The sequence below is a fragment of the Chelonia mydas genome, chromosome 11 (genome assembly GCF_015237465.2).
Source record: "Chelonia mydas isolate rCheMyd1 chromosome 11, rCheMyd1.pri.v2, whole genome shotgun sequence".
Classification (NCBI taxonomy): domain Eukaryota; kingdom Metazoa; phylum Chordata; order Testudines; family Cheloniidae; genus Chelonia; species Chelonia mydas.
In genome coordinates, this window is record NC_051251.2 from 14,210,915 (window position 1) to 14,232,162 (window position 21,248).

General features: G+C 37.6%; 1 long non-coding RNA gene across 1 annotated transcript in view; it reads right to left on the reverse strand.

The window, feature by feature from the left end:
* Positions 1-5,092: 5,092 nt before the first annotated feature.
* The window catches only part of LOC122462481, a 122,014-nt gene continuing 105,858 nt past the window's right edge, over positions 5,093-21,248 (reverse strand). Inside the window, exons 3-4 of the long non-coding RNA XR_006285035.1 lie at positions 8,739-8,863; positions 5,093-6,363 (exon numbers count right to left, since the gene is read on the reverse strand). This is a non-coding gene — a long non-coding RNA (uncharacterized LOC122462481). The remainder of the gene's footprint in view (positions 6,364-8,738; positions 8,864-21,248) is intronic.

A 21,248-nucleotide genomic window follows, 5' to 3' on the forward strand; every position in this document is an offset into this window, starting at 1 on the left:
GTACTGAACGATAAAACTGATCAAAGAAAGAGCAATGCTGACCAACGTTAATACTCCACAAGGAAAGAACTGAATCACTCACTGACCCTTCCGTGTCCATTCAGCTAGAGAAGTGCTTCAGAAGAAAGAGGATGAAATCTGTACTGTGATTTGTGAGGTTGCAGCCACAGTGGAAGACCATGATAGTAATCTACATGGCATGCTGCAGAGGCAGAGTAAAAAGGACCACATAAAAAAGAGAACTAATGCTTCATACCTGCAACTGAAATATTTAGGTGAAATTGACTCAGCAGAGGATATCAAAGCCATCTTTGCAAAAGTGACAGCAATTACTGATATGAGGCCACCAAAGAACCATGCTGAGCTAGAAAAGATATGGGAGATTGTCAGAAGTCTTGATGCTCCTAAAGAGAGACTCAAGAATTTCAGTGGAATATGCCAGCAAGAGTTTGCCTTCACCAAAATGACGCAGTTACTTGCCAGTGTAGGCATGGTGCTTAACATTACACTACAATATAAAGAGGTGACACGTCAGGTGTGTGCCAACTTGGAGCTGTGTTACTGCTCAAAGGGAAGCCATTGGTTTACGTGTACAACTCTCTCAAGCAAAGAAATAAGCTATATTGTAAAAGAGGTGCGAGCACATGTATAGGGCTGCGAGTGTTTCTATTAACATGTGTATGGGAGAAAAGGTAAGCCAGGAAAGGCAATCATTAAAAAAAAACAACCAGCCCCACCCACCAAGGTTACAAAGAATGATGTTGCACCTGCAAAAATAGGCTATGGCAGTTAAACACCAACCAGAAAATGATATACTAGTTATTGATATATTACACCAATTGTTTCTGGCAGGGCATGGCAATATGGAGGAGTTATCTAATGCACACGTTCATTTAGTCATGTCCAGTTTGCCTATATCAGACAACACAGTGACAGAGACTAGGGTTGTAACTAAGCACAATCTCCAGTTGCTGGAAACTATGATTGCTGGTTGACCAAGAAAAACACAATTGCGTCTGTCATTAGATGCCATTCTGGACATTCCATAAGGAGCTAACTGCTTGAAAGGTAAAAAAAGAATTTTGGTTCCATAATCAAATTGATCAAAAACAACATTCATTCATTCATTCATACAGAGAAGGAGGGTGAGATAATAGACCTAGACCAATTTCTGTTGTGGAAGAGACAAGCTTTCAAGCTGCACACAGAGACCTTCATTTGGGACATACAGGAATTAAGTTATACAAGTTCAGGGCCAGAAATCTACAGCTTCAGCCTCGTACAAATATACAAATTTAAAACCTTCTAAAAAGTCTAATTTGCCTATTGTATCACACCTCAAATTCTAAGGATCCCATGAACCTTTATTACCTGCTATCTAGCCCATGACAAAAGATAGCAGTGGGTTCTTTCACACTGATAATGCAAACAACATGCTTGTAGTATACTTTTATACTAACTATTTTGAGCTGGAGAGATTGAAAAACACAAAAACTTCCAGAGTATTTTGGAAATACAACGGCATCTTTGGATACTGACACAACACCTAGGACCTACATATGATTTTTATTACACAACCTTTCACCATCAAATGGGCAAACAGAAAACAGATACCGGACAGACTGTGAAATGCTTATTGGTACAAATCAGGGTGCAGGAGACCCATACCACCAGAAAGTTTTGTTCATCAGAACTTCACAATACATCTGAACACACCAGAACCCACATAAACAAGACATATTATGTTTAAAGTCCATAACTTTACCCAAGGTATTCATGTTGCAAAAGCAACTGGCAGACTAAATCTATGAACATTTAGTATAATAGAATTCATCATTTGCTTGAACATAAGTAGCAATCTTTTGACAAATGTTGTTTTCGCAAACGATGATTATTATAGTATAACAACTATAATTTTATATATAAATATAGTAGTGAATATTGGGTAGTCAGTACATATTAAGTTTATATCGATAACTTGATAATTTTTCTTTTTCTTCTGTAGCCTTTCTACATTAGACTATTTTTTATAATTTTTTCCTACCAATACTACTACCTATCCAATGCACCAGTGTTAGCAACATTGGGAGCCCAAGTGTAGATGACTCTGTAGCTCCAGCAGCTGTATTCTGCTCTCTGTTAATTAGTCTTGCCAAAAATATGTTTGACACAATGGTAAAAATGGTTTCCAGAGATGAGAGCCTATCTACATTAGAGCCCCAATGTTACTAAAAACAGTATACAGCTAAACCCATGTTGACAATGATAGAACGTTTACAAGAAGAGGGATGCAATACTACTGGGAATCATCAGATGGCGCTATTACAGATACTCTTACAACTTCTGTTTAACTGAATGTATAGGCAGCTAGATCTTTGGAGAAATGTTTTTTATTTGTTGAGATGCAGTTCATTCCATGTGTAAAGTTCACCAGCTTGCTGAGTCTCTCTTTGCTTAAAAGTATTTCTTAGGTTACAGGTTGTCCATACAAATAGAAACATTACATAGTATCAAAAATATTACGCCCATCTTATTATCACACAGATGTACAAGACAGGATTTATCCAATATCACTAACGAGCATACTTAAAGGGGAAAAGATAGAACACAATATGAACAAATAGGATGAAAGCCTTGTAAAAATGAACAAACAAACAATCAAGGATCTTATAGCTACTCTGAGATTAAGTTTTTTAACACCCTTAACATACCTTGATTATGACTTTGAAAAAAAAATTCACAGCTCTAAATGCCTCTTTGACTTTCACTAATTTACAGTATTTCCCAGTAACACAGCACTTTATTTCAGTCAGAAAAACATCCTAAGACCTCAATTTATTTTTACCTTATGAAACCCTTAAAGATTCATTTTGTATTCACAACTGACCATTCCTTAAATTTGGATATAGGGAAAACTTGTGAGAGCTCTCCTAAAATATCATAAAAATTTTAAAACACTCTTGTGTCTACTAAAAAGTAATCAAGAACAATCTAATATTCTGAATGTACAGCCGTTGTTTTGTTTTGCATTAAGAATTTTACCGATCAATCAGATTAGTAAGTGAAAATATGCTGCTTTGCATGCATGAACATAGACATGACTTTTAGCAAATGTGAGATCACTCTTGCCAATAGCCCCGTTAAATTGTTTTTATCAGTCTGGTTGACTGGAATGTTTGAGTATTTACAATAGACTCAAGCATACTAAGCTGAAAGTCTTTCTAATATACTGCCGAATTAGACATGGCTAAACAATTGCATAGCAATCTTCAGCTGCTTCCTCCAAAATAAAATTTTAAAACTAAAATATTTGTCTTGAAATCTTTAAATATATATTTTAATTCAGAATTTTTATGAGATGACGCCTTAACTATTCTCTCCCCCCAGCTTCTGGTAGAATATAAGGCACGTACAGACAAAGAGGGCAAGCCCTAAGTCATATGCAGCCAATCACTCATTTAAAATCAAATGTTGATGGAAAATGTAGAGTGCATCCACCCCTGTGTTACATGTTTGTGATTCATTCTGCCCTTCCTTTTGCCCTTGTACAATGGCACCTGATTTATAAGCCGGGGAAAGCTAAATTAAAATAGAAAAGAACAACTTTTTTTTTCATGAGAAAAAATATCAATATGGAAAAAGAAAGAAGGGATGGTGTAAGTGATGTAAGACAGATGATATAAAAGATAGCGATAGCATGGTGGAGAGTAAAATGATTTGGCTAAGGACCCAGAGAGCAACAATGTCAGTCGTCCTCAGGGTTGACGCCCAAGTACACTGGGACAAAGCTGCCCTAAATCGGGTGTCGCAGCTCCTGGCCACCAGGGCATAGCTATGGGTTCCAATACCCTGGCTGATCCCCAGCTGCTGTTAACGGACAGTTTAATTTAGAGTAGCTTTCAGTCCTATTTATCCATCTTGCGTGACCCCAGTGGACACCTCTGAGCCCTAATCTCAGTTAGACACAGGAGTAAATCATCCAACTGAAATGCTGGTCCAGTGTCTGGCTGAGGTTGGGGCTGGGAGGAGCAATAGCTAGTTAAGGAGCAGCCATGCAAAGCTGCATGGACCGGATTAAAAACAGAAGTTGTAGCATAGTTTATATCATCCTGGACTGAGTACACCTGCTGCTTGTTATTCAGGCTTGAGGTTTGGGGGAGGGTCTTGCCTGTTCTTGGATTCTCAGATAGCAGCTGTGGCCAAGAGCACATTTTATTTCCATCAGAGCTTGGCAAGAAGAGTGCAACCTTCTTTAACAGGTAAGGACTTTGCAACAACTATCCACGATTCCAAAGCCTGGAGATCAGCTTACTGTAAAAGTACTGTTACATGGGGCTACACTCTTTAGGCGGTTTGAAGGGTTGCAGAATGTAGCTGCATGCTTATTAAGCAGTGCCTCATGCAGGGAGAACATTACACCACTGTTCTGCAGTCTGCAGTGGCTTCTAATTAGTTTCCAAGTGAAATTTAAGGTATTAGTTTTGACAAAAAGCCTTCACTAGGACCTGACAAACTGAGACACTGCTCCTCTCCTCTGTGAGGTCCCCCTCAAGTTATAATCCATCAGGCACTTTACCTGGGTCCTGGACCTGTAATTTCAATGGCTGGAGCTCCAGAGCAGATGTTTTCCATGAAGAGTCTGGAATTCACTCTTCCCTAGGTTCAAAAGTGCCTGGAATTATTAATGGATAGGGCGGGCTTATCTGTCCTCTTGGGTTTTTAGTGACGTGACAGGTTCAGAGGAGTGGGTTACTTAGAGTTTTGCTGGATGTTACTTTAGTCTGGGTTTGTTGCACACTGATTTCCATGCTTGGTTTTTGTGTACTTGAAATCATTTGTAAAAGCACCTAGAACTTCTGGGGAAAGCACTTTAAAGAAATAAAGTCTAAATGAAAACCAAAAGAAAGCCGGGGGAGGACGAAAACCAAATTGGGCTTGAAGAAGACACCAAAGTTTCCCTTCAGTGCAAATTTTGTCCTTCTTTGAGAGAGTCTTCTTCCCAGGCAAGGCTTCCCCCTACCCCAAACAGACTCTCAGACTAAACCTTCCTAGGCCAATTTCATCTCTCATCCCTGGAGATAATCTTCTTCCCAGCCCTCCAGGATGGACTCTTGTCTTCCCCCCACTTCTGAGCCCTTGATCTTCTTGCCAAGTGAAGCAGCACAACCCAGACCACCCCAGCAGGCAGCTGCTGGTATCACACAGCTGTACAATGCACCACGACCTGATGCTCTGCGTCTGACTCACTGTGATGTCTAGGCCCCTCTAACTGTGGGGGTCTGGATCCTAAGGATCTTGTCCTAACCCAGCCCTAAACATTCTCCTTGGTTTCTCTTTTCCCCCACTATATTTTTAGTGAGGGCTAAAGCCTAGTGCTTCCCCAGGTGATGTCATCCCACATATGCTGTCCACATACGTTGTTGTTAGCCAGAGCTGGGCAGATATCATATCGATTGATTTAGATATGCTTTAGGCAACCACAAATTATTGGGTTCAATACAGGAGTATCTGGATGAAATTCTGTGGCCTGTGTTCTCCAGGAGATCAGTCTAGATGATCTAATGTCCATTTTGGCATTAAAATCTCTGGATACAGCAAAAAAATATGCACACTAATATTCACTCAGCACTTGTTTTCCTTTCGGTCGTGCTAGTATCCCTGAGTAATCTGACCAGTCATAACCTGAGCTAGAACCCAGCTCCATTTTCGAACTCTCAGCAAGCAGTTCACAATCAAGCCACAGAGTAAACAAAATTTGAAGAGAATTAAAAAAAAAAAAAAAAAGCCAACACCAAACCTGCAGGATAAATCAAAATAATGAATAAAGCTGAGGAACTGGTGATCCGTTCATGGAATAAGCATGAGCAGAAAAACAAGTTAAATTAGTCAGACCATTTATTCATTGTGAATGAGTCTCTCCGCTCCATTGTTAGCTGCCTCCCCCACAAGCAACAGGACCTAATATACACTGGTATGGGGAGGGTGGAATTAATGTATAGAAAACATCTTCCTCCTTTCCCAGAAAATAGGTCATGCATTCCTGTCATCTTCATTTCTGGGCACGGGGTCCCTCTTGCCAGACTCAGCATTCATTTGCAGGTAATGGAGTTCATTGCTCAGATAGGCCAAATTTTGATAAAAAATCAGGAAAAATGGTCAACACAATTTTCACGAATGTTTTTTTTTTCTTTTGGGCTTTGATCAGCTCTAAAACAAATGTTCACATTTTCCCATCCCCATTTTCTGACCAGCTCTTGTTGCCATCTAGTATCTGCTTGATGGCCTATAGGAAATGACTTCATGGTCTCAATTCAGCATCCAGTGTCTACATCACAGCTGGAACTACACAACAAGCTGCTGAGGCTGCAAAGAAGAGAGGCCATGGTCTGAACAGGGATATACACTCACTGAACCAATCAACCTAAGAGGGAGTGCTTCCAAATCAGGGTTAAAATCTTTGGTGGGGATTTGTGGGGAAATGTTCCAGGCTGCTGCCTGTGGGTATGTCTACACTTCAAGGTGGGGATGAAATTCCCAACTTGAGGAGACATATCTGCACTAGCTCTGACTGAGTCAGCTCACTAAAAACAGAATGTAGCTGCCCTGGCTGCAGGTGGTGCTAGATACCCTGAATATGTATTCGTCGGAGACACTAGGCACCATACTTGACACTTGGCACTACTTGCACTGCAATGGCTGCACTTCCTTTTTGGTGAGCTAGCTTGATCAGAGCTGGCATGGGTATGTCTCCTCAAACTGGGAATTACATCGAGCTTGAAGTGTAGACCTACCCCATGACATAGCTATTCTGTGAATAAACAGAGCATTTCATTCTTCTGGGTGGTAACGCAAACAGACAGGCTGGAACCTGTGAGAGAAATGTTCTCATGTTCTAAGATCTCTAATGGTCATGAGATGCCTGTTCCACACTAGAGCTCTCACACATGTGTCCTATATGAAATCCCCATTGCCATATTTATTTGTCCTTATTTTAATATTATTGTTCCTCAAATTCTTAATCCACACCAAGAGTCACATATATAACATGACTTTGCAAGTTAAACATCTTAAGAAGGTTAATGTGTGAGGAACAATTTCCAAGATCTTCTTTAGCTCATAATAAACAACAACAATATATTCTGCAATGAAGTCTTTCAGCTTAATTTCTTTCACACAAAGCAAATAATCTCTAACTATCTATAAACTGCTGCTAAAGGCTACATGGGTAGCTTTTGCTCATCATACAACCAATTAATTCAAGTCAAACAGATGGAAATGTGTGTTTCCTGGACTGAAATATACTGAAAACAATTAGCACGATTTTTAAATTAATGTTGTTATGATCTCTCAAATAGTATTTCTTACAGAAAGGGTGGGACTGAATTGAAAAATGCAGATCTAGATCTGGATTCTGAACAACTGAAAATTCAAGAATGTTTGGATCTGGGGTTTTCTTGCTGTTCTTTATTACACAGGGGGGAAAATGTAGAAAGAGGCTGTCCACTGGATTGGATGACTCAAAGAATAGTTAATCAGATAATGGAACTGTTTGCTTCTTGGTTGTTGGTTTGAATCTATTCCAGGTCTGTCATATTACTTTATGATGACTGCTCTGTGGCTCATGTGAAATTCACAGTCTACATGGTGTTCTGCCTCCAATTCTTAGCAGACAGGTTTCCAGGTTACAAAAACCACAACCAAATTAGGCACCAGCAATATCAGCAGAGAGGCCTAAGAGTGAATGGGACTGGAGACAGTAATACCCATTTGCCCCTGGGCTTAACTCCTTCAGACTCCGTTATGCCCTGCAGGGAGAGCTGCAATACTATTGCTAGTGTTAAATCTGTTTTGGGAGTAAACAGACAATGTCCTTCCCTCTATGTTTGTTAATCTGGCAATGTTCACGAGTAGTAAATGTACTTGCAAAAGTTTTTCTTTCTTTCTTTAAATACAAAAGTAGTTGGTTAGGATTGACAGCTTGTGTTTCAGATTTATTCACTTCTTGAGATAAGAAGAGAATTCAGAATATTTTGTAAAAAGAAAATGGGAAAAAATGTTACAATAACTTTCATGTAAAAAAATATTTCAGTTTTCCAGCCAGCTATCTTGGTATCAAATAGAGTCATATACAATATATATGTATTCTGTACAAATCTGCATTCTTCTCCACTCTTAGCGGAAGGGTAGATTATGCACTGTGCTTATGACCTGGTTTCTCAGTTTTGAAGATCTGAGTTTAAATCTAGAGCAAAATTGAAACTGAGTTTGATGGCTTTAGCCTATTTTTAGTGGACATTTGTCATTACTAAACCTCCAAACAATTTGTCACACACACTTCAGGAGAACTACAGTACAGGAATGTTAAAGATGCTGAAAGTCAAGAGAGAGGATTGGTTGTATAGAGAAGCCTGAATCATACCTAGCTTTAACCAGAGATGGACCCACACCAAACCCTACATCCTAAACACTCCTGAACTTGGGAGACACTTGGATCCAGATCCATGTCTGAATTTTGTGACTAAGACTTCTTTCTAGTATAAACCAGTACTGTCAGTCCTTCCAAAAATCCATTTGGTAAATTATAACTGCTCTCACAGAAGTTCTGTTCAAATTTCACAAAAAAGTCCCACATGAAGTTATCAGTCTTTCTGGTTGACCCAGCCCTTTGATAATTTCAGTGATGTGGAATTTACCAGGCGCAGTGAGCTGGTGTGTCCCTTATGTGGTGCTGAACATACCTGGTACAGATTCTCAATATTCCTTTGAAGTTAGTGGAATATCCATTTCTGGGGGTCTAGCTGTTATCCATACTGCCATTCAGGTGACCTTGGTGGGTTTCCATCTTGGTTTCTAGGCTTTGAATCTATGGAGGAAAATAAGGAAGTATGAAAATGGTTAAAATAGACAATTGTCTTCTCCCTATCTCTTTCTTTCCTTCCTTTTTAAACTCTAATATTAGAATAAGTTGCATGCACAGAGAAAATATAGTCATAATACATGACAATGAAGCAAAATCTCTGCCTATATCAATTATTGTGGTACCATATATTTTTATTTTTTTCCTTTGGGAAAATACAGTATTAGAGTAAGAAATCAGTTGGCTAACAAAGCCACATGGAAAACATTCAATGCACAAAGACACTCCTTTTCAGTGAACTGTATACAGAGTGATATGGAAAACAGTATGAAACTGAGGCAGTTTCCTAGTCTAATTGGTGGCATTGTGCTGCCAGAAGAACTGCCTTTCTCATACAATCTACTCTAGACACCTAGTCACTCTCAGAAATAATTTCTTATACTTAAAGCTATGAAGAACATAGTTGTCACTGTTTATAGAATCACTCTCTGAAGGTGAAGAAAAATATTTGACAGCAATAAACGTTAGTAGCTCAAAGCCTAGTGTCATGGTGGTCTGTAGAGAAAGGCATATTGCCAGACTTAAACTCAAGTAACTTATTCTCCGTTTAGTGCCAGGAAAACTCCCCTACAATCAGAGGCGCCGACTTCCCCAGTTCCCAGGGGGGCTCAACCCCTGCTCCCACTCCAGGCCCTGTCCCCACTCCACCCTGTTACACCTCTCCCCTCGCCTCTTTCTGCCTCCATTCCTCTCCCCAGAGCCTCCGGAACATTGCTGAACAGCTGATTGTGGCACGTGGGAGGCACTGGGAGGGAGAGGGAGGAGCTGATCGGCAGGGCACACCAGCCGGCAGGAGGGCTGGAGGCAGAGCTGATCCGCAGGGCTGCCAGTGGGTGCTGAGCACGCGCTATTTTTTTCCATGGGTGCTCCAGCCCCAGAACACCCAGAGGGTTGGTGCTTATGTCTATAATGTTTGCTGAACAAAAACCTGGTTAACTTTATGCTATCGGGACATAAGCACTGTTTTTACATCCAGAGATGAGATTGTTCTTAAACAGTCGACCTAATATCCATCTATTTTTGTCATTGCTTTTGCACTGCAGAGAAAAGGAGATAACTTTAATTATTCATACCTAATGAGTCTGAGATAAACAAGGCAAATATATGATAGTAAATAAGGTTGCTACATAATAGCACCGAATAGAGAGGCATGATCTACTGTTCTGTGCACAGGCGTAGGTTGCAGGATATCGGGCTCCCCTAGTGACCCTTGCACGGATTCCCACTGTGGCCTAAGCCCAGTTATTTCACCTCCCTGCCTCAGTTTCTTCATTCTTGTAGCATGGGGATAATAGCCAATGCACAGGTATGTTGTGAAGAAGAGTTACTGTCTCTAAAATGTGAAATATTATTATTGACACAGAATTGCAGCCCCTTTTTAAGCTGGGAGTGCTGAATACAAGCCCTCGTCGTATGAATGCATTAAACTGTCTTGTGATCATATACGATAGAGGAAAACAAAGTATTTCCCTCATGCCAGCTGTTGTGAGAGTTCCACAGAAACATTATCCCTACTTGCACATCAGAATACATTTTAAATAACTAGCTGGGCAGCTAGATCTTCCCGGCATCTAGGTTCTTAAACCATGCTCAGCACTGTGGTGACTGAACTCAATCAACCTATATAAAACAAAGGTGCTCTGCCTACATCATGACACTTCAAGAGGTTCACCAGCACTTGACTGAGGGCATGATCCAGCTTCTTCAGTGAGCTGTCCTTATTCTCTTGCAATTAGTCCTTCTCAGATGCCAGAAGAGCCAGAAGCTACTGTACCCATGCTGTTGTGCCCCCATTAAGCATTATTGGGACAAGCTCCTCCTCTGGAGACCTATGAGGACTAACAGAAAGATTTTGGGACACATCTGAAAGGAACCCATTGTGAGTGGTTGGATGTATGAAAACTTTTTATGTGGGTACAATCTACATCAGACCTCCCTCTGCTCAACTGATTTCCCATCTATTACAAAAAGAAAGAGGGATTGCCCTGAGTCAAAAAGTTCAGAACAGTTGGAGGGTGTTAGGATCTTGGGTGGGGGGTATGAAGCTGAAATTTTGATTTAGTTATCCAAAAACAAACACTCCAAAACTGAAATATTTTTATTTGGGAATGCTGCCACGGTGCCTCATGGGAGTTATAGTTCAGTTGCCTTGAAGAACCCATTTTGATAGAGACAAGAGCAAATCACAATATTTGGATCTGGATCAAAAATTTCCATAAATTCAAGGATGTCAGGATTCAAAGTTTCAGTTTGGGCAGATGAAACCCTCTTTCCTGTGGTGACATAACCAGGAAGGACTTCACCAGCTCCCATCATGCTTTTAATATCTCTTCATACCTTTGCTTCTTTAACTTCACCAACCTCCACACTTTCTGACTGTAACATTTCCATCATTTTAACTTCTATGCCTGGATATTTCTATGAATGGTGAGTTATACAGTAATAATTCATTCTATAGCATGGTATATATGTTTCCATTAAGCACAGATATTCCAAACTTTGATGTACAGCTCCATATACATGTCATTTACTTTATTCTTACTATATTTCTACGTTTGTGCCCCATAGTATTAAAAATGATGGATAAAATTAATGTATTATGCAGGCAGCAAATTAAATCATCTTTGTAAAAGATGCTGTGTTTTATCTTAAAATAACCACAAATCCCAATGCAAATGGCATGCTTTCGTGTTCAGACATGTAGTCAAATGATTCTGTCTAAAAATGCACTGTATCGTCTAGTCTTATAATTATACAGAAGCTCTATATAGCTTCAAAAAGCCATTTTGTTAATGGTAGCGAATAGCTTCTATAGCACATTTCCCAACTCGATTCGGCTAAACTAAAAATTCTCATGAAACTCTGAAAAAAGTGCCTCCCATTATTTTGTCAATTTCATGAAGAGACACAAAGGTAAATGTTTTATTTTACTACACTCGAGGTGATACATTCATAAATTTTGCTAGGACTGTCTCAACATATTTGCAATGAATACTTGTGATCTATTGATAAAAATATATTTACACATCTCGTGGTGCAAGATATAACTTCCAGCTTGGAAACTGTATAGACTTCTATATATTAAATATATTCATACTAGCTCAAACGATGATGTTGGCACTATTAACTTTCACACTACGTAGGAAAAATGTAAGGTTTATTTAAAGTGTGTTTCTTTCTATTAGTCTATTTAAACAGATTTCCTTAGAGCATTCATATGCTCTCTCTCTCTCTCTTTCTATTCATCTTAGAATATAATATCTACACCGTTCTGATTGCATATTACTTCATTTTTTGTGTTACTGTTTCAAACTCTCATCTGATTTGATGTTTCAGATCAACAGCGATAAAAGAGAAGCAAACATTCTTTGAAGGGTCAGATTTTGAAAAATAGGTGCCTGCCTCACAAACATTCAGACATAGGTGAAAAAAAGGTAATTGTGCCCAATGGATGAAATTCATCCTGGTGTAGAGGGCCAGCTCAAGGCACTCCAAACTAATTAGGCTCTGTGTTTGGCTACGCTTTGCCCCTTGGGCATGGTGGAGGGGGGTCTACATGCGCATTTGTATGTGGGTGAGGGGATTATGAGATCATTGTTTACGTGGAGCCAATGACCATAATACACTATACAAGTGGGCTGTGGGTGTAGCGGGACTGCAGTACACCGCCATGCACTGGCCTTTGCACTTCACCTGCATAAAGCCCAATTACTCAGATGATTCCATCTAAACATTTTTTTCTATCTTCTAGGTCTATTGTTGCTCAGTCTAAATTCCGACAAAGTGAATTTCACTAAATACGAAGCTGTGTAAAAAGCAGCTAGTTTTCCAGGCATAAATATCTGTCTGTGCCTATTTTTCATGTACCATCTAAATGCCTGTTTTCAAAAATTTTACTTTTAACTTGCAAAGTAAATACCTATATGTTTATTTATCCTCGTTCTAAAAGTGGACATTTGCCAAAATATGATGGGACATAAAAGTCCCACATCAGATTTAAAATACTTTCATCTTTGTTTTACCCATGTTATATGCTGAATGCATAACAACATATTACTGATATGCATTATGGACCAAAGGACTGCATGTGGTACAGTACATCTAAGATGAATACATCTGAATAATTCAGTAAAAAGTTCAAACTATTCCAGTATTAAGCTGCTAATTGAATAGCTATCTCAATACCATCCAATATCCAACATCTGACCACAGAAAGAAAAAATATGCTCTAGTATCCTGATATATAGCTTTCAATCTTTATAGAGTTATAAAGAAAATTTAACATCATCAGCATAACAGTCTAAGACATGTGAACAAGTTCTTGCACAACATGTATTTGGATAAGAGCAAACATCTCACTGAGGATGTAAAAAGATACCCTCTCCTCCCCCAATCTGTATATCTTTGCATGTATGTAAAATGCATGTAGGATCTGTTTCCCAAGCCCAGAAATTCCCTTTTGCTCAGAGGTGGAGCTGGTGAACCTGAAAAAACAGCAACAACAGTCCTCACAGTACCGAGATTTCAAATTCTATTCTCTCCAGGTTCTTATACTATCACTGGGGTATATAAGCACTTAAAATGGTTAATATGTTCTAATTATGATTATAGTGGTAGTTCTTCCTACAGTTAGAATGATCCCATAATGACATATGCTTAGGGTTTTAGATATACAAAAAGGACAAACTGTATGATTTTGGATCTGAAATTCATTTTCAGTGCTTTAATTACTTAATCTGAGACAAAAGGATGTATTGGATATGCTGTTCTAAGAGTGACTGTACATTGGGTCACATGGGAATTTAGCCTGATGTGAACCAGGCCCAATCTTGAGAGTATGGATGCAGGAAAAGAGGAGAAACAAGATATATTTTACTACAAGATTAACAGCAATCTTGAAATTGACTCTATATAACAAACCAATGAACACCATACATAATGTTATTGTGCAGTTAAAACAACATGGGCACAAAGATGAATGACCAAATTCTCTTCTGATGTAACTATTGACTTTGGTGGAGTTATGCCAGGAGGGAATTTGGCCTGTAGTCTCACATGCAGTCTACTGCAGTTTCACTCTGTGGAATGTATTAATAAAGATCTAACAAACCTTATATATGAAATATTTTAATTATCTATATTTATTGTTATACATATAGTGGATGGCATTCAGATACCACATAAGATAACAGTCTAAAGTTCTTGAAACTTCCTTTGAAATTGTTTAAAAGGTACATCAAGAAGAATGTAGTGCTGTTTTATGTTAAAACAAAAATGATATCAAATAGTCTAGAGTTAATGTTGCTAATTTCAAATTAAGCTTTCCGTTTTGTTTAAAGCATTACAAATACAAAGGTAAGACTTCACGCTTTGCACAATCTAATTTTTTTCCATTGCTTTTTGACACAGTGTTCAAAAGTCATTTTAGACTGCTGAAGAGCGAAAAGAAAATGTACTGATTATTTGCAGTAAGTTAATTTTCTTAGAGCAAATTGTAGGACTTTTACAAAAATAGGCAAAGTTACAGTTTAATGTTGGTGGAGGTTCAATAATCTGAATTTCATTAAAAACCTTATTTGGATTTAGTTCAAAAGTATATTATATTTTTAAACTTTTGGTTTTTGTTTGGAAAAAGTCATTAACAAACAAAGAAAAAGAAACTCTAAAAACAATTCAAGACCAGTAGAAGAATTAATAACCTTTAAAAGAGTAAATACAGTTTTTTGCTCAATAAAGCTACCAATTTAGAGCCGTAAAGTTAGCAACAAGTGTACATTTCAAAATATATTTTAGTAAATCTCAACTCAGAAGTATTTCATCCTCATAACACAAAGGAAAAGCACCTTAATTTCAAATAATCAACAAACGTTATACAAAGCTAATAAAATGTTAAGAATATTTAGGTTTCTTCAGCAGATTGTGATACTAAACTAATTTGTGAATGACCTTAAAGATAGATGATTTGCTAATTTGCAGATGTCTCTCCACTTTTCTCTCTGCATCTGTCTATTTGAGGAGATATACATTTACAAACTGTATGTGCATGCACAAAATATATCTATCTATTTTAGGCATTTCTTGATCACTCATCATGATAGTATCTAAGAGCTAAATATATGTATTAAACACACATGCCCACACACAAATGCCAAATATACATGCATATCTACTAGACATCCAATAAAATATGTATTGTAAAAAAGAAAATGTGATTTCAAAGATTTGAAGACAGCTATGATGACAGTATATATTACTGTTAAATTCATGAAGGCACATCTGTAAAACAGACTAGGGACATACCTGTAAATCTTTTCTAGGAAGTTGAAGGTAAATATTTTTTATTTGGCAGAAATATGTGAAAAAAGTATCTATGATTTTACAGTTACTAGGATGATTTTTAAAAGAATACTACATTAGCTTTTTTTTATTAACATATCTTGAGTATGCAGTATTGACTTTAGTTTAATGGGCTAAGTCATTGGTAATTTAAAACTGATCCTATTGGTGTGAATATTCACAACATAGAGTAACCTTTCAAACAAAAACAAATTTGTTAGCTGATCTTTTCAATGATGTTTTGATTCTCTTTTGGCAATTAAAAAAATTAGATACTCGGTATCTATGTGCTTGTTTAATATCTTCCTTGCTGTTGTAGTTCATATTTAGAAGTAATGCAGAGTTTAACCACATATGGATAAAGTTTTAGCCCTAAGTGTTTTATTATAGCAATATTCCCTCTTCAGTGCATTGTCCGCCATAACAGGTCTTAACCATTCATAGCTAGACAGACAAGCGGAGAAGTATAAAAATGAAACAAGCTAAGTTTAGCAGAATTGTACATACCATAATCTCTTTACCATGGTCAAACAAGACTGGAATTCTCAAGATGATCTGTTATGGCACAAATCCATTCCAGAAGAGAGTTGATTTACAGCTTAGCACCATTCTCCACTCTTCACTGAGAGTAAGTTAAATGACCCAAGAATAACATTAATATGTACTATAACTAGATAGAATGGGGGTCTAAAGGGTGGTCTAAAGCATTAGTTTTCACCCAAGGAAACTCAAGCTCATATATTGCCCAGAAATACTAATAAGGGTCAAGTATCATTACTATTTTAAGAGGTCGACAATGTAATGAGTTATGGGGTATGATAGTGAAACAGTGCTGCTATCCTTTTGCCGTCTATCAGTCTTGCTCATCTTTTTATGCAATAACATTTTGAATGAATCTTGAACATATTCATATTCATATCTTGCATTCTGTTTCATTGCTACCTTGGATTAAAAATATCTGTTGAACGTATCTTTGCTCATTTTGGTCCATCTGATTAAACTGATATAAGTCCCTTACCAAGTTTCCTTTCTTTTCTCCTTTTCATTAAAGAAACAGCATCAGAAAAAAAAAGTTGGGAGAACTTAAGTTGCAGTTTAAAAATCACGTTAACAGGGACACTAACATATTTCCGTGGAAACGAAATGATCTGACAAAACAGTAAATAGAAAAGTAAGATGTTGAAATTATTTTAAGACAGATGCCTTTTTAAACTGTATTAAGAACACCTATCACAGATCCTGAATCCAGCCAGTTCCTCACCCAGGAGGTATTTTATCTTCACAACATCTGGCACTGTCAAGGAGCTACAGTTGTAGACCTTACCAGATGCAGACAGTCCGTCCATAAAAGTACACTAACAAATCATACCACTAATAACAGTACAACACAAGTGTTTCTTATACATCCATGAAGAAACTATTCCATGGCCCTGAGAAGGCTTTAAAAAAAACAAACCCTAACCCAACTTTCCTCGAATTCTTAATACATGAAAAGAGCTAAGAGCTTTATTTTCAGTTTTCTATAGATGACTGACAGGAAAGCTTTTTTTCTTCTGGGTGAAAAACTCCTTGTCCCATAAATCTGTGTAGTTGACATATCTAGGTAAATTTGTATCCTTGCTCAGAGGGATCACTAGTTTTATTCTCTATGGATTTTTCACTCACTCTATTGTGGAAAGTGAATTGAGGCAGAGAAAAAAGTTTGATATTTGTAGGAAGGTTTATATTATTTTATATCATTCACACTGCTATGTTGTCATTTTTCTTCCTTTATTAATTATTTAAAAATAATACTATACCACATAAACCAGAGATATTTCTGAATATGTAATTCAGTCCTGACAAAGTACTAGCTGTCTTGGGCCCTATTCTCCTCTTACTCTTGATTTACGCCAGTGTAAATAACTGCATTGGTGTCAACGTAAATCCAGTATAAGCAGGAGGAACACACGCACACAATATTATATTATAGGTGTTATCAAAGTTTCCCTTGGTTTCCTCCCCAGTATAAGTGAATGATTTACCAAGTATCAAGAAGTCACATCCTCAGCTGGTATAAATCCATGGATCAATGGAGCCACAATGATTTACACCAGATGAGCATGTGGTCCCTAAATGTTTCACTCAACCCACCTTGGTATTTTACTAATAGCAATAAATATTTTATTGATATCAGTGCACTAAGTAATATATATGACTTGCAAGAGGGGCTCAGTTTGTATTTCTGATACTGTTAAGATATTTATTAAACATTTTTAGCCTAATCAAATAGATTTGACTTCATACATTTTTTAGGACAAAACAGCTGCTGGATTCCTTTTGTGATACTGTCACCATGATAAGATACCAAGAACTGCAGCGAGCCACTGTCCCTCACACTTCCTTTTAAATATTTATTGCTCTTCTGGGTTAAAGTTGGAATAAGAAAATACTAACAGGATTGCATTTTCTATCCCTAAAACATGATTTCAAACTTAATTTTCTACAAACTGTGTGGTACTTCTTGGAACGTAAGCAATTTTACCCGCATGTGCTATGTTATGTTGGCTATGATGGTGGTGGTGCATGCTTGGCAGAGGGATTAGATATGGGTCAACTGTTTAACCATCTGGATTTTCCATGAGCTAAACCTAATTTTTGACACCTCTCTTTAGGCTAACTGGAAAACAAAGTGACTCCCATTCTGTTTTTCCTCTTGTTCTCTGTAAGCTTGTCCTAGTGTCAATTGGAACTACACTGCTTCCACCACCCTGTGGTAATTTTATGCCATGACATACATTCAGTTTAATGTGGCCTTCTTGCAACACATAGTAATATTTTATAAAGTTATTTGTCTTCTGTGATTAATTTCAACACCAAAGTATTAATTCTCATCACTCACTTTGATGCAAGTAAGATGTAGGTAAATCTTTCATATAAGAAGTATTTTTTGAATACCTAACTCAAATGAAATACATTAAAGTACTTCTTTTAAAAACTTAATGGCATTGTTTTTACAATTGAGTTATTACTGAGATAGGTGACCTTTTAGAAACTATCTGAGTAATACACTGAACATGCCGGTTTTCAATACATAATATATCCATAGGATGATGAAAAAAATCAAGTTATCTTGGGTTAAGAAAAAAAAAAAAGGTTAATACAATTTAAATTTTCTCACTGCATGCACATTTCACAAATACTCTGATTTTTATATGTAGCAGATGGTGTTCAAACAAATCAAGAAGCAGAAGCTGCAAACGAGAGAAAAAAAAAACAACGGAGAAACTCATATATTTCTTCAAACGATAAGATGAACTGCAGATGTTTGTTGAAGGGCAGCGCTGACGCAGACAACTTAAGAAGTATCAGCTTAAAAAAAAGAGTCCACTAGTGTTTAGCACTGGAGAACCACAGTAGCTGTCACTACATGATTTATGAAGGTAGTTTTCTATATTTTATGTCAACGGAGGAATTGCAATTAAAAAACCCCCCAAAATATAATCACTCGCCTATGATAATTGGGAACACTGGAAAACGATAACCGAATGTAACTCCTGCCACCCTTTTGCAAGCTCAGCTTTTCAGGGTGAACAAAGATATTTAAGCAGCATAACTCAGTTCCATCAATCTTTCAAAGTTTTGACCAACATGCTTTCATGCTTCTGTATTTTACCCACATGGTTCTCAGTAGTGCTGCTAAAATACTGTTCTTATCTGACACCTGCAGGCAAATTAATCCCAAGTTAAGCTTGACAAAGTCACAAAAAGAAAAACAGTTGTCCGTTAAAGAACTTTAAGTCATATACAAAACAGCTGCTTGATAAGTGGTTAAAAAAATCATTACAAAGCATTTAGACATTAATTTCAAGAATATATGCTTGATAACTAACAGAAACCCATCATTAACATAACATTCTATTTGGCAAAAGTTACACGCTTATCTGCCAGCACTTCTATTAAAATCCCCATATTTTTCGAACATGTTGTAACTTGGCCGTAAATATTTACTCTAGACTGCAACTTGATATTCAAGATTGCAGCCCAAAAGCAAATATTTCTTACCAAATTTCAAATATATGGACTTTCCCATTTGTAAATGATTCAGGCAGCCTCTCCCCTCCTCCAGAATAGCTAACCTAATCTATAAACACACACAGACACAATTTCAGAGGTGAAAAGATACAAATTACAGATTGGTAAATGAGTCTCAAGGAATTTAGGATAGTGTAATTTACCCATAAAGGATTAATTTCTGCTCTGATTAACACCTTTACCACATCTATTGACATCAGTGGAGTATCACAGGATGCAAGTCAAGGAAGAATATGTCTTTGAGGGGTTGGAAGAGGATGTTAATTACACCAATTTAGGTGCTCAGACTGGTTGGTCTAGCTTCTGCTCTTAGTTACGCCACTGTAAATGCAGGGTGTCTCTGTTGAAGTTAACACTCTGCCTCTATGCTGGTATAACTCAGAGCAGAATTTGGCCTCCTAAGATTTGTTTATGCATCACCTCTGCATTTGGCTCATATACTGTATATAATTCTAGATAGAAAGATAAGAAGTGGATGACACATTACACAACAGGTGGTTTTATTATGTAATTCTTTGCTTTGGTGACATAATGAGGCACCAGGCTGAAGGCCAAGGGCATCCAGATCTTGAGTATTCTCTGAAGCTTTTGAAATTCAGATCTGCATTGCCTTCAAGAACTCCAGAGAGAAATCCTTAATTTAAGAAATATATATATTTCTATTCCCTGTAAAGCAGAGTTTTGACAAACTCCATGCAGATCCTTCAATTTATTCTATTTCTTTAGGTACTTGGACCTCAGGGAGGACAATGTGGCAACCAAATTCTGACTCTCATATTGTAGCTGGTGTTCTATAGTTAATTGCACTGAGTTGCAGTCTTACGTATCCAAACAGATTAGTACTCCCCACTACTCACTGTAAAATACACATATACAGTTGACAGGGACTGACAGCTGCATATGTAGCCTTTGACTCCTGGGTTACTTATCAATAAAAATGCATGGATCATATATAGATGGGGCATTTGATTTTAGGTTTTTTTAACTGATAATATATCCCCAATACAACACCATTTCCCTCCCCTCACAAATGAAACTACTGTTTATCCAATAAATCCTGGAAAACACCCAGAAATGGCTACTTGTATCTAAGGGCTTGTCTACATGGAGCTGTAATTCAGACTATGGGGGTACAATTTCTAAAGCTCACCAATGTGTAGTGCATTAATTGGTCAACATAGACCCTGCTGGTATGCACTGAAGGTTCCCTAGTGCGCTTTAATGTAGTGCTGTTTGAAACACTATAAAGAGATTACTCATGACTGTAATGAGAAACATACACATTATACATTATTCATTACAGTATATACTGAAACAAAGCCCTGAAAACCCTCAATTTTTGGACAGCTATATAAAACTCAAAAATTGCTAAAAATAAACACCAAAAAAAGAGAAACTCACGGACCCTCAAAACCAGAAGCCCTACACATAGATGATGCAAGGACACAAGTATCAGTTATTTAAAGGGACATGCAAGGAGCATGCTTAGTCAATGATACTCTTGTGTAGCCTATATACATGCTCCCTCCATCATTAATGCTCACCCATTCAATTACCCAAACGATTACCATTTGCTGGCTCTTCAGTGGTCCATGAGAAATTAATTGGTGGTGTCAGTCCACTTCCCAATGGATAGCTGTCCCTATCAAAAAGCTACATTTATCATGAACTGCAAAGTTCGCTGGCAGTCTCAGAAGACAGGCCAAGGACAGAAGGGTATTGGAGGTTGAATTAGTTCCTGAACCCGCGAGTGTTGAGAAGCATCAGAGTGGTGTGGGGAAGTTTGTACTAGCACTGTTCATATTGTTTTTTAATGGATGTAAAGATTCATTCCCTATTAATGACATCATTTTCGTGCATTAAAAGCTCTCTCTTTCTCTGTCACATAAGGGCCTCAAGTGCAGAAATTGGATCTAGATCC